This window comes from Gallus gallus, chromosome 2 (genome assembly GCF_016699485.2).
Source record: "Gallus gallus isolate bGalGal1 chromosome 2, bGalGal1.mat.broiler.GRCg7b, whole genome shotgun sequence".
Classification (NCBI taxonomy): Eukaryota; Metazoa; Chordata; class Aves; order Galliformes; family Phasianidae; genus Gallus; species Gallus gallus.
This window is the reverse complement of record NC_052533.1, coordinates 92,273,000-92,281,686: the sequence shown is the minus strand read 5'-3', so window position 1 is coordinate 92,281,686 and position 8,687 is coordinate 92,273,000.

Below are 8,687 nucleotides of genomic sequence, written 5' to 3'. Positions count from 1 at the left end.
GTGGGCTCCATAGAACGTACCACGACAGTGAAGTTAGGTCAGCAAAAAACCACAATGAATGTGAGCAAAACAGAGTTCAGTGCTTGAAGACAGGCTGAAGGAACTATGTGTGTCCATCCTGCAGAAGAGAAGAGGAGATCTCATGAGCAGCTTTAATTATTTCAAGGAGAGCTGTATAGAAAGTGGAGGTGCAATCTTCTTATAGCAGCACAGACAATGGACAAAACCCAAGACAAGAAGATCGTCTTATAAGGTACAATGGATAAATGGTCCAAACTGCAAATAAAGACCTACCCAGATTACTAGAAGAGGTGACAAACTCTCCCACAGCTTATAGGGGTATTGGAACATTGTTGATGATATTGAAGCTCCTCAGGGAACCTAACCCTGGAGGAGAACACTATACAGACTGAAAACAAGCAGCAGTGAGACGGGAAATGGAAACTCTGAACATATTTGTGGTTATATAAGAGAAAACACAAACTCTACATCACTAGAGCTCTCCCCAGCTGCTGCTTCTAACAGGCTGAGATGGTGTTTTAACACAAGTAGATGGCTAAGCTCCATGATTCTACTCTCACTTCTGCTCAACAGGGGAGAAAATATGATGAGAAAAACACGTGGGCTGAGATAAGAGCAGGGAGATCACTTAACAGTTGCCACAATAGGCAAAATAGATATCACATAAGGGAAATGGATGTTATTACTTATTAATTACAGACTAGAGCAGCAAAGCTTAAAGCAAACTGAAAACACCTTCCTGCTCCTCTATGCTTTTCTACTACTTCCCCCTAAGCTGCACAGAGGAACAGGGAATGGGGGCTGTGGTCAGTCCATAATGCTTTATCTCTGACAATCCTTCACAATCACTCTCTGTTCTGCAGGTAGGTTTCCTCACACAGGGTATCATACTTCCTGAGCTGATCCTGCACAGGCTTCCCACAGGTTGCAGCTCTCCAAGCACTACTCCCACATCACACAGTACCATGGGCCCACTCTTCAGGCACTGCTCCACATGAGTCCCCATAGGTGGCAGCTCCCTCAAACCTCTTTCCCCACTGTAGAGACCTCTACTCTACACAGGCTGCAGCTATTTATCTGCTTTCCTGCCCCCCCCCCCCCCCCCCCCCCCCCTTAAACCTGCTCTCATGGAGTTACAACCTGTGTTACTCACCAGCTCAGTTCTGGCCAGCAGTAGGTCCCTTCTGGCAACAGCTGGAGATGGCTCTCATCTGACATCATGAAGCTTGTGGATTCTTCATGGGCTAACCCTGCAATCCTCTCCTGTTACCAAAAACCTTACCACTTAAACACAATATAGCTGATTAAGTATGGTTAGACGCATGCTGTAGCTTTGCAAAAAGACTTTTGACAGGATATATCTTCTGAACAGCTCTCAGACATCCCACACTACTCTTCCTTCCCTTTTCATAGTATTTACCACAGGGTTAAAATGAGCTAATGGCACTTTCCTCCAGAAAAGGGCTTTTTGTTACTTCTTTCATCCAGAACTTGGTGATACAGTTCAGTTCCACAATAACAAAGAATCATACTTGTAATTGCTAAAATGGAAGAGTAAAATATTTTCCTTTGAGAGCTGAGAGTGGATTGGTCTTCTAGACATGCATTCAGTTTTTGTTTGCTTTTTCAAATGACTGCAATGATTCTCCTCAGTCATCACATAATCACATCAGGGACAAAGGAAATTAATTTTCAATGTCAGAAAAAAATGAATTACACACAGCTGGGAGATTTGCAAGGAGAAAGGGGCTTGCTCAAAAATTATCTCTTTATGGAAATTCACAGGCAGCAATTCAACAGCTGAGTCTGAAGTTAGACCTAGGTGTTACAGGAAAGACATGGCTGAACTGTATGTCAAGCATGTCCAATAAAAATGTATGGAGGAGAACAATATTAAGCACAACACTCTGCATGCTCAGACAAGCAGAAACCTAATCTTACAGTTGGGCTGTTTGCACACTGTCTATATACACAAGAGAGGAGGAGGAGAGAAAGGGGCAAAATGAAGGGAAAGGAAAAGGGTCAACAGACCTTAATTTGGGGAAGGAAATGAAACCTTAAATCTAGGTTCATCTAGGCTGAAGCCATTACAGTGGTAGTTACTGTGCTCTCTTTCTGATCAACAAAATGTAAATATTTCAAAAGTTGTCTTCCATGGTGAGATCTGCACAAATAATACATACATGAGAAGAATAAGTACACAACTATAGAAGTTGTTTGCTTCCATTCAGCATTTATTGTCCTATAGCCCACACCAGTGAGCATACAGTACATTCAGCATATACAGATACTTAAGCAGCTTTGCTAGATGTTCTCACCAAAGCACACAGATTGTTACAGATCTATTACTGAAAGCAGCACATGTCCAAGATGTTTGGAGATCTTTATTGCTCATTTAAATTTCTTCTTTTGATGTCAAAATAGACTGGGAACTTCAGTGAGGACTTGCTCCCTTCCAGGTTCTGTTAGTACTGTTGAAGAGCTGTATGTCACGAAGGCACATGGTCACATTAGGTTTTATTAGACTGACATCTATATGTCTTTTTGACACAACTCAATGACAAATAAAGGGAATTCCTAAAACTAGAGAAAATGTTTGCATCTTGAATACCAATAAGCTCAAGTTTAAGATCATGCTATAACACATTATTACATACACAAATAGAATCAGCAGCATATACTTGAGACTAGAGTTATATCTTCCTGCCATGCTTTTTTAACCAATACACCTTTGAACATGTCAGGAAACCAACAGTATGAGTGTGCTTGGCAGAATAGCTTTCAGTTCTTCAAAAGATTTCCCATCACCTAGTTCAGTATTTGACATAAGCATTTATACAAGGAGAACAGTTCCCCTTTAGAGCTGAGAGAAAGGCAGTCACAGAAAAATAAGTAAATTGAAAAATTATCTCAAGGGTACCACCTATCATCCTAACTACACTTCCCATGTAAACCTCACAAATCAATTACCAGTGAGAACGTCTCCTATTTCATGCCAACTTAAAAAATATTCAAGCAATAGATCATTATTAGAGAAAGAAATATTTTGCTTTTAAAAATATAATTCCTTACAGTTAACATTTATTGTCCCCATTACTATCTAAATTTAGTCTCCTTATCTAAGTCTAGAAAAATCACAAGTTACGCAAAATGTGTAACCAGTATTTCATATTCGTAGAAGCATGTGAGGCATTCTTTAAACATGGCAGAAATTTATACTGAAAAAAATATACTCATAGAAGAACTGCATATAAGTAGACTGTTCATTCAGGTTGGAAAACCAGAACACTACTAGTGAATGTATCCAGTGACTTCATTAAAATAAACAGAGTAACTCTCAGTTTATTCCAGTGTAACCAAATATAGCATCTGACTCCACTCTATTTCTCACAGGCTCTCTCTGATATCTAACACAAATATTTCCACTGTATCAATAACATATTTGATGTCTTGAGGCAAAATTGCATATAAGAAACTCACAAATGCTCATAATTAAAATCGATTCCAACAGTGCAGATAGAAAACAATAGTGCACTGTTTTATAAGTGTTTTTTAAATTACATAATTATACACAGACAGACTTTTAAGGAACGTATTATTAATTTGTTGGGTAATTTGGTGGCTAATCATCAGTAATAAAGATTGCAATAATCTCATATACACATATATTATGTTAGGCTCATCAGAAGAACAGTAGTTGTAAAGATCATTTTATGAATAGTACTGTGAAAACTGTTATTAAGGACAACAAGTAGGATTAACATGATAGCAACAGATCTGTACTACAAGAAAACATCCACAGGCCATAGCACTAAGACAATCAACAAATATATGCTAGTTGCTGTTGGGAATTTATTATCAGCATATATCACTAATGTCTCAGCCAGCAGAGCTGTGACATCTTTGAGCAGCTGGGTTCACAAGATTTTTTTTTTTTTTTTTTTTAAGTATTTTTCATGAGAAGATCTCCAGCCACAGTTCCTTCACAGAAATACACCAAATTTTTGCATGGGAGGGATAAAACATTTCAGATGTGTAACGAGGATGTTCAGGATGATTGATTAACTTCTTTATAAAAAGCTACATGGCTTTTTTTTTTTTTTAAGCATCAGCAAAACTCATGCAAATTCTATGTGTAGAAACACAACCGATTATGCAAGAATTGTAAAGTCCTCAAAGTCCTTATCTGAACAAGAAAATCCTCCAAAAATACTTTTGTGTGAATCCATTTATGACCGATCATTTTGATACAATCTGTTTAGATTGAGTCTAGTTCAACATACACAATGAGTAGATGAAAACAATAGCAAAGATATGAACCAATTGAAGACACAGGTGATATACCATACCCTGATGAGGTATTTTATCTTCTTCAGATAGGAAGAAGACAGATGCAATCAGTCATTTTTCATTCAAACACCAGCAAAGTCCTTAGCAGCTACAATCCAGTCACATACAAGATGCGCTGAACTGTCCAGATTAAAATGGAATTGAGCTAAACTGATAAGCCTCTGGTATGAGGAAAAGCCCTACAAAACAAACAGCATCAATATATAGTACATGTACAGAAAGACGAAAATTACATGCTATAAGTCATTTCACCAGAAGCTATCCTGCCAGAGCTACTCAGCCTATTTTTTAACCCATAAACCCCAAGTAATCCACCTCTCTTACATCCAACTTGATTTGTTTGTGGACAAGGAAGGGAGAGAGGGGAGAGAGAAAAAAAATATTGAACTTGACACAGTTCAAATGCAACCTATCTACCACCTGAGAAGTGCAAACTTCTCAGCTTTTCTATTGATTTTACTAGATGTTGGATGATATGCTGTAAGGAGGAATAAAGTGTTGGCTCTCCTTCCCACTATTAAATAAAAGCACAAAAATCCACTTTTAACTGAATTATTGAGGAAGTTTGATGCTCCCAGAAGGATATTGTTTCAGAGGAAATTAAAGTGAATTAAAGAAATTCTTTTACTCCTCAGATTAAAAGTATAACTGATGCTCATCACACATGACTGAATGCTACCAAAATCTTCAAGGAAATCTCAAGATGTAGTGATGGTTGTTTAGATGAGAAGAATGTTAAGAACATGGTAATACTGTCATGGTTTTATGACTTTTGGTTATTGGTATTCCACATCATAACATCACATAAAGCGCTGGGAGTTAAAAGTTAATGCCCCACTTCCACAGACTGCCAATTTTCCGAATACCTGGCTCTCAGAAGAGAAGAGCTACATATCCCAGAGGACTTTGCCTTCAGAGGGAAAGATGAAGTTCCTAGAAAGTCATGGGACTCTTTTTCCTGCTGCCTGGCAGTCCATTTCACCTTCAATTCAGAGTAAGGCCTCTGGTTTCAGACACTTTCTCTCATTTTATTTATTAGCCTCAGTTCCAATTATATATTGTGTTATATTGTATAATCTTGCATTGCAATATCAGATTTAGTAAATTAATTTTACTGCTCAGACTGTTACCACCACTCTGTTTTTAGGCCCAGCTCCCATCTTGCTACCCTTCCCCCTTTCCCTGGGGTGTGGGTCCACAGGTCCCCTGCCCCATAAGTCACAGAACCAGGCTGAGCAGCCCATAAACCAACAACATCTTCCCTTCCTGGGTCAGTGGACCTGCTATCCCTATCACAGACTCAGATCTAGATAACCCTGTGACAAATACATAGTGAAAATCTAGAAAGATCAACTCCCATATGGCTGAAGAACTTCATTGTGAATCAAGAGTCAGTGATACACTGAAAAAGCTTAGAAAAATACATCGCAAATATTCTTTGCTATTAACAGTAAACACAACAACAAATCAACAAGGCTCATGGCAAATACGGAGAGAAATAGAAAAATCACAAAAACAAAGAATGAATTAGTTTTCTTACATCTTCTTGACATAGGGTCAAAGACTCCTGATTTCAGTACATAAGCAAGCTCCACACAGGAAAGGTTTTTTTTTTTTTTTAAGTGTCATCAAGATTCAACCATTAGCTCAAGTTTTGATTGTATAATAACTTCAACAGAAGCTGTCATTAATTTGCATAATCATTCAAATGAAGTACATTAATTTGGTCCAAAGAAAAGCTACCAAGAAGAGTTTGATTCCATTACCCTCTTCCCTTTTCCCCCCGCTCTAGTTGTGTATTTAGACATAAAATACCTCCCCACAAGCATCCTCTTCAACCTGAATTATCCCAGCTCTCCTTCTCTCTTCATACAACTGCTGCTCCAAGCGCAATCTTTGTAATCATTTACTGGAACCATTACAACATATCCATGTCTCTCTCTTTCCCCAGAATAGAATCTTGATGTAGAAAGGACTGTTTCCCACACCCTGCCGACAACACTCTTCCAAATACAGCTCAGGATGATGGTGGCCTCTTGGCTGCAAAGGCACATAGCTGAATCCCTGCCAATAAATTGTCCACTAAAACCTCCAAGTCTTTGATGTAGAACTGCTTTCCAGGCATTCAGCTACCAGCCTGCCCTGGTGCATAATCTTCACATTTCTCTTGGATAAACTTCATGAAATTTGTTTGCCCACCTCTCCAGCTTGTCAAGGTCCTTCTGAACAGGAGCACAAACAACCCAGTCTACACCTCACTCTTCCCAATTTTCATATATCTAATAAACATATGAGAAAATGGAGAGGGAAAGTATAATATTTAAAACATTTTCTGAAGCAATTAAACCTTTATTGAACAGAAATTTAATTAGAAATGCCCCACTCCCTCTCTCCCTTTTCCTGAAAGCTCTTCGGTTAAAGTAACCACTGCATGTATGTAGCGATTTAGAGGAGCTCAGTGGGATCTATTCACCTTTGTTGCTCAACATCCACATGACAAAACAAGACAGTATCTACTCATTTAACCTAAGTCAAAAAAATAAGTCTAAACTATACATCTGTGCATCTAAGTCCATCTGATGGAACAATCTTCCTGCTTCAGAGTTGAAACAGCTGCAAACAGTTTGTTTGTACTATAACTGAAACAGTTTGTGATATTGGCTCTGAGCATCTATGCATTGCATTCCCCACACACAGACAAAAAAAATGCAATTTGCTGTCCTTCCCTCAACTCTGTAATTCTCTTCTTGAGACAAATTAATGAACAAGAGTTCAAAGTAATCATCAGAGAGAATTCTCATTCAAAGATACACCACACATGGATAAGGCTTGATAGTATAAACTCTACTGAAAGTAATTACACTGTTTCATTCAGAAACAATAGAAAGATTGCTGTTAAGTATTCTATTGTCTGAAGCATCATTTGAAAACAATTAAGGGAAAATAAAAGACAAGGGCAGAAAAATTGTGGAAGAAACAATGACATTTATTAAGCATATACCAGCCACCAACAAAACTATTTTGATTGTATGTTTTACTTCATGTAATCGTACAGGACTACTATAGAACACCATACATTACTGGCAAATAAAACTTGAGCAAATAATAAAAATTAGCAAATAAAAACTGAGTAAGACACCTCAGGAAAAAAAAAAGTCCAAAACATGCTTTTGTTTACATCAAGATGAACTTAAGGATTCTTTCTCTTTTCAGAAGAACAAAATGGTTTGTTATGAAGCACCCACCACACAGAATGCCTCATTTAACGTCATTAAATTCTGAAGTCTTTCAGGTTAAATGCTCTGTTTACATGGTTGGAAGGTGGACAAATCATACCAAAATGCCAGAAAGAAAGGAAGAAAGCTGATTAGATATGGACTCAATAGCAACGATCATCCAAATGCAGCACACAAGGTAGAAATAAAACTCAGATGACCTTTAGATCCCAACTTCCTACCTAGTGAGTTTTCTCCATATTTGTCATACATCCGAAGAACTTGATCACCACTTTGGATTTTTATTAGGACTAAAGGGACTCCATCTTCACTGAGCACTCTAATCAATATGGGAAATATTTTATTTCATAGAATGAGAAACATCCCTAAAAGTAGTAGAATGACCTTAGAGTCAAAGAGGATGCAGAATACCCAAGGTAAAAGCCAAGAATCAGACAACTTTACCCAAGTCCAATGGGAAATTTTAGTAATCCTGCTCATATCCCCATATTCTTTTTTTTTTTTTTTTTAACTAAATACCTTGTGTGAACAATAAATTCCACTTCAACTTGTCCCCTTAAATATGCAAGCTTCCAATTTTTCTTTTCTGATTACTCCGAAAGGAATCATGATTATGTTGTTGATAGTCTTTTTTACAAATTGAGCCCAAAGTGACCAATACATCAAAGTGCATTAGTTATTGCATGCAATAACTGCAAAATTCATCAACCACTAACTGCTGGATTGTACGTTGAAGGAAAAATAGCTCAGAGCAGACTTCAGTTAGCATTGATTACCTTTAAGGACAAAGGTTGTGTGTGTTTATTTGCCAAGAGAAAACCAAAAGCAGTTTAGGGCAATTGTTCTTTCTTAAATCTGTTAGGATATATAAACAATTTCAAATGAATGGAATTTAAAGTTCCGTAGCATTAAAAAAAATAATAAAAAACACTATTTATGCTACTCTAACAAATAGGATGTGACTTAAAAAATAAAACATATTCCAACTTCCGCAGAAATTAGGAGAACCTGCTTAAGCTTCAGGCCAAACATCAGATTACAGTTTAGAAAGTTTTTTTTATTGTTATTATTAACCCTGAT